We start from the raw sequence: 6000 nt of genomic DNA on the forward strand, positions 1-6000 counted from the left end.
TAACATTATATATAGAACATATATCACTTCAGCTGATGAGTAGGTATCCTGAAATGATACGGTTTATTAGAATAAATGTATAGTCCCAAACCTTCATCAACAGATGGCTCACTTGCTTACTTGGTTTCTCTTTATCTAGTTTCAAGACTTATATGAAGAAAAGGTCACATTTTAGGTCACATTCATGCAGAACTGTTGAAAATCCAAATGGGTTCACAAATCTTTAAGCATCATTCTCTCTATATAGAAGATTTTCCTAATTCTGGAAAAACACTACAAACACAACAGATCCCAAATTACAATGGGATTGATCTATAATATATAGATCAATATCCTTATATATTCCAAGATTTTAATAGCATTTTTAAAATATATCCACTGTATACATCTACCACTGTATACATCTACCACTCTTACTTTGGACTAATTAACAAATCTTTTTAAAAGAAAAATAGATCTTATAGCTGAGATTGACTTATTTTAGAGAGCTTTTAAACAGTCTTTTTAAATCAAGCACTTTTTATTTGACTTATTCAAACCTAATAACATTCCCAGTTCTGAAGTTTCACAGTTGTTAAAGAACAATCTTTATAGTAAATAATTTATTCTTAAAATTTTATTTTTTAAGAGGTTCATGAAATTGATATTAGCTATATCAATAATATATAAACATATACATAATAGATAATAATATATAAAAGTGTGATGAACAATTAGCTTACCTGTCCTGCTCCACAGGATTGTTGACATGATTTTCGACCAAACCTGGGCATTTTACAGCCTGTGGGGCACATCTTGCTTATGGGCAGTGCCAGTCTGGTCCGCGGTATTGATGGCATTGGCAGCAGGGTGTAGTGGTAGGCAGGCAGAGCATTGATGCAGCAGCATTGGTGAGTGGGGTTCTAGTGGGGTTGGGCAACCAGCAGCGGCAACCCTCCACAACAATCCCAGTTCTCATGTGGCCCCTTGGAAAAATTAATTGCCCACGTCTGCTTTAGTATAATTATTCTAGTTTAAGGATACATATGTTCTATTGGGCTAGACCTCTAGACATCAAACAATGTAGACATTCTGCAATGAAGAAACACTAAGTATACCATTATAAGAATAAATCTACAGCAAATTTATCACAAAATGTGCTAATATGCCTTGGCTGTTAGCAGGTGCTATTTATTTATGAAATTATTTCACTAACCTTTTCATTTTTTGGAAAAGAAAATGCTTGGGGAGACAACCATAGAGATGAATTTGAAGGAACTATGTAGCAGAGGTTACAAAAGCAAGATTTAAGCCTGAGAAACAAAACAAAACAAAAAAACCATTAGAAAGAAACACAAAGTGGTTCTGCCTTACCTTCCTGGAATTTAAGAGGAAAGGAAGTACAACACCATCTGTGTACTACAGCCTATCTCAGTAGAATTCTAAGTATTATTGAGTCAATTTTCTGATCTGGTCGACCTTGAAGAGAAAACATTATGTTACATTTCTGTTTATATAATAATTTAAAAATATCACTTTAATGATATAAATGTGAGTTATTCCTCAACAAAGAAAATACTGATTTCAATTTCAAATAAAAAAGACGTCCCTAATAATAATTATTGCAAAATTTGCAAAGGAATGGCATATATCGCATAACTGTTTATAAGCTGCTAAAATCTAGAAACACTGCAGAGATCCAACATGGAATCTTTAGGCCATCAGAAAGGAATCTCTTTGTTTACTTTAATGGAACATGGAAATAGGAATATTCTATTTCTGATGTCCTAATGGATTCTTTTACATTCACCTCACATCCAAGTTAGGAAAATCTTGGAAATGCATATTTGTTTATGCATTTGTTAATAGTGTGAAAGTTATGAAAATGTATGTCTAATATTTACATTCATAGCTAATGTCTAATTACTATGGATTAAACAGAGTCTGTACATGGTTATTTTGATCCTTTATATTTTAAACACTTCTAATAGTAGGCAATAGTAAATCAAAATGTGCTCTAAAGCTCTTCTTCTTTTTATTCAAGCAGTGCCAAATCATTCCTTTTGCAACAACCGGAAAATAACAACTCAGGAGAGCATGTATTGCAAGATAGGCTAGACACTACTGCATTCCCAACTGGCCAGGCATGGATTTAGCTTGATGGATCATGGAAGTTATTACAGACCTAAACAGACTGGTTAAGCAAGCTATTTGAGGGATAAGAAAAATAGATCTGAATTTTTTTTGTACTTGTAATTCAATTTCTGGAAAATCTTTGTGTATGAATGAGTCTTCAAAGAAACTAAATAAATTCCTTTCATACCAAACGCCGAATTCAACTGTGCTTGACCATGTTCCTGATAAATGTTCAAATACATACCTAAAAACGGATGTTTCCTTTCATAGAACATTCCTAGGTGATGCATATTTACAAAGGGAATAAAATATAGCTATAATAAGTATGAATGGAAACTAACAATAAACTCCTTAGCTATTGTAAATCAGCACCAGACAGGTATTTTCAGAACACAGCCATTTAAGCATTTAAGGATCTGTTTAGCTGATCTTTTAGGACAGCATCCAAGAATCATTTTAGCAGAGGACACAAGAGAGCCCAAGAAGCAAGCTACCACTCACATTCCAGAAATTTTCAATGAAAATGGAAAAAATTATATTCCCATTTGACTCATGGGTAGCCACTAGATGATATGTAATTCTATAGATTCACTTCCATTAATTTGTGTATGCCTTAAGTTGCCTTTATTAATAAAATGAAATTAGGAACACCCAAAGACTTCCAAATCCTTTCCTAATATCAGTGCATCTACACTCAGTGAAAAATTCAAAAGCTTTGGCACTTAACATCATTGAAATTTTCCACTTCCAAACAAGTCATACTGTGGAACCCAAGACCAGTTGAAGGTTTCTAATCCTTAGAAGGGGAAAAACTAGAGTTGCTAGAATATGTATCACAGAAAGCCTCCCAAGAAAGAAGCTTCCATGTTTCACTCCTGCTTACTGGAGTCAAACAGTAACAAGGTCAGCACAACTCCCCATCATGCTACTCACAAAAGATAAGTCAGAATCTTGAAGTCTTGCCATAATATGGAGTTATGATGGATTTAATATATGGTCTACACTGCACTGCAGTAGTTGGGGAATAGTGAAAGTCCACATATCTTACAGTTGCCAAGTTTGAGAAACACTGGTCTACACAATTATTGTACATTTTCATTAATAATAATATTTTGACAGCTATGCAGATAGACATCAGAAAATAATAACATTAAGATAAATCTTTCAGAAGGAATATTTTACTATCATTTCTCTTTAAATGCTAACGGGAGGTTGCTGTGAAGGCTGCCAAAATAGTATGATCCTGTAGTCTTTAACATAGTGGATTTATTTCATTATATATAAAAATGTATAAAGTGGATCATCTTTGTATAAGTTGCTTAAAATATGTCATTTGCACATTTTTGCCTATTAGCATGAATGCACAAGTTTATTATCCAGTTCCACCTATCTACTTTCTTTTTTTGTTCCCATTTCCCTTTTTCCATTTTTACATCAGGTTTCTTTAACATCTGCTAGCTTTCTTTCATTTAACTCTTTGGACATCACAAAGGCTAATACTTCAGCACTGGAAAAGACTGGAAGGCTAAGAGCTTGACAGATATAATATCATGAGCCTGACTTGCTCACCTTTTTTTGTGAAGTGTTTGGAAGAAATTTATCCACAACTTTGCATCATTCATAAACTTTTGGAATGAATAAATTGATGCAATAAAACGTTTTGTGCAAGGTGTCTAGATTTCAACTAAAGATTTCATGGCTTTGATTAAAAAAAGGCTGAAGCTGAACAAAAGTTAATGGTTGGTTCAAATGAAACAAGAATATTTCATATTTTAAAATTCTCATAAATGGCATTCTAGGGTGAAAACCATTTTGAATGTCAATATGTATCTTTGGAATGGACTATATGTAGTATACAGGAACAATTTAGGATTGCCAAATATTCCTCTTAATAATGAGTGTGATCAGCACATGGCAGATTTTATGTGAAAAATATGGAAGGGTATTTGTTTCTTTTCCCTGTAAATGCAATATTAAGTATGAAACTGAAACCACTTATTGTGTGGGTTTTTGTTTTTGTTTTTGTTTTAGTCCACCCAAAAGCATAGTTCTATTGTTGTGAGACTTTTGTGTTCTGGGATTCAGAACAATAGTCTGCATTTATTGTGACATGTGGAATGGAATGGAATGGAATGGAAAACAAAGATTATTGTAATGCATTATATATTAAATTGTTTTTTTACACACCACAATCATATTTATATGTGGTCCTTTTTATGGGGAATTCCTGTATTAAAATTTGACCGTATAGTATCCTGAAATCCTAACAACAGTAGATCTGGGAGGGAAGCAACTAAAATGATAGCAAGAGAAGGCAGGAAATTATTTCTGTTTTGGTTTTAATTTAGTTTTTTTTACTTTTCTGTGGGCTAGGTTTTCTTTCTTTTTCTTTTCTTTTTTTAATTGGCTATTTTTGAGTTAGTTTAAAAAGTTTTCCCATCACTAGACAATTTTTATTTTCTTTCCCATGACCCAAATAAATATTGGTCTTTGCCATTTTTCTCTTTTCTTTGCTTAGTCTTCATTCAGCATGACCTCTTTATTTTTTTAATGGAATGTAAAAGGCCTTAGATGTCCTTCCAAGGATATAGATATTTATTCCAAAGAAAAACATCTCTTAACTAGAAGATAGATTGGCCAACTATATGTCAGTAGAAATTTCAGACTTTCTGGGATGTGATTAATGAATGTGCAATATAGTGGCGAAACAAGAGCTAAACAATGTTTAAAAGAAAGATTTTTTTAAAAAAATATCCGTTGATAGGTTTTAATAAATATATTGTCATTTATCAGTTGTTATTTTCCCACTAAAGATTGTACAGATATATGATATAGGAATTTTCAGCATATTTTCATTTTATATAGGTCAGATAATTATGGCTGGAATTTTAATAAAGTTTGAGATCCTTTGATCATAATTGTATTCTACTTAAGTTTAATTTTGTACTTAAAATATTATAAACTTATACATCAAATCAGTTTGGCAGCTATATGACAATCCTTAAATCCTTTAAATCCCTTAAATCTTGTAAATCCTTAAATCCTTCTTAAATTCTTCTCAAAAGAATATGGATTATAGATTAGTTTATTTACATAGAAACTCTGTGATCCTAATAGTGGTTTGGAAAGTCTTTAAGACATGAAGCAAAAGTAACCATGTAAGTACATATATATATGTACTTACATGGTTACTTTTGCTTCATGGAAAAAGAAAGATAAATAGCATACAGACCGCAAATAAGACAATTGGACGGGAGAATTAAAGAGATTTTTGGCTGAGGGAACTTTTGAAGGCAACTACATCAGAAGTATATAAAGCTTTTATGGATGTTAACTTAATTCCTCTTGTGTACTTGGATCAGAATATTTACTGAATCATTCAAAAAAAAAATGGGAGCAAGGGGAAATACTGTAAATTATTGGCTTCATGATTAAAATAGCTACAACAAAGTAATATTATTCTTATTATAAAGGATATTGAAGCTAAAACATATTTTAATAGTAAAAAAATGATGCCAAAATAGCAATTGCAAACACAACCAGCAGAATACAGGTAATCTTTCATTTGATTATCTATTCTTCCCAGCCTGGTTTTATGAAAAGTAGACAAATATCCAATACTAGATTATTAGAATATTTTGTATATTTACTCAGAATCACTAAAATCAACAGTCATGATTTAATCAGATATGAAAAAGCACAACGAAACTTTGTGACACAATTTTTCTCCAAATATGGATTTCTACCATTGTATTTAAGTATAATACCCAACTCTTTCTATGACATTACAAATTATTCAGTTATTCGTCTATAAAGATGGCTCATAAAGCTAAACAAAGATGCCTTTTTTCTCATTATATTTAATTTGATATTGATGTCAATGAC

This window comes from Pituophis catenifer, unplaced genomic scaffold (assembly GCF_029215685.1).
Source record: "Pituophis catenifer annectens isolate HBS135680 unplaced genomic scaffold, rPitCat1.0.hap2 SCAF_3, whole genome shotgun sequence".
In the NCBI taxonomy this organism is placed as follows: Eukaryota; Metazoa; Chordata; class Lepidosauria; order Squamata; family Colubridae; genus Pituophis; species Pituophis catenifer.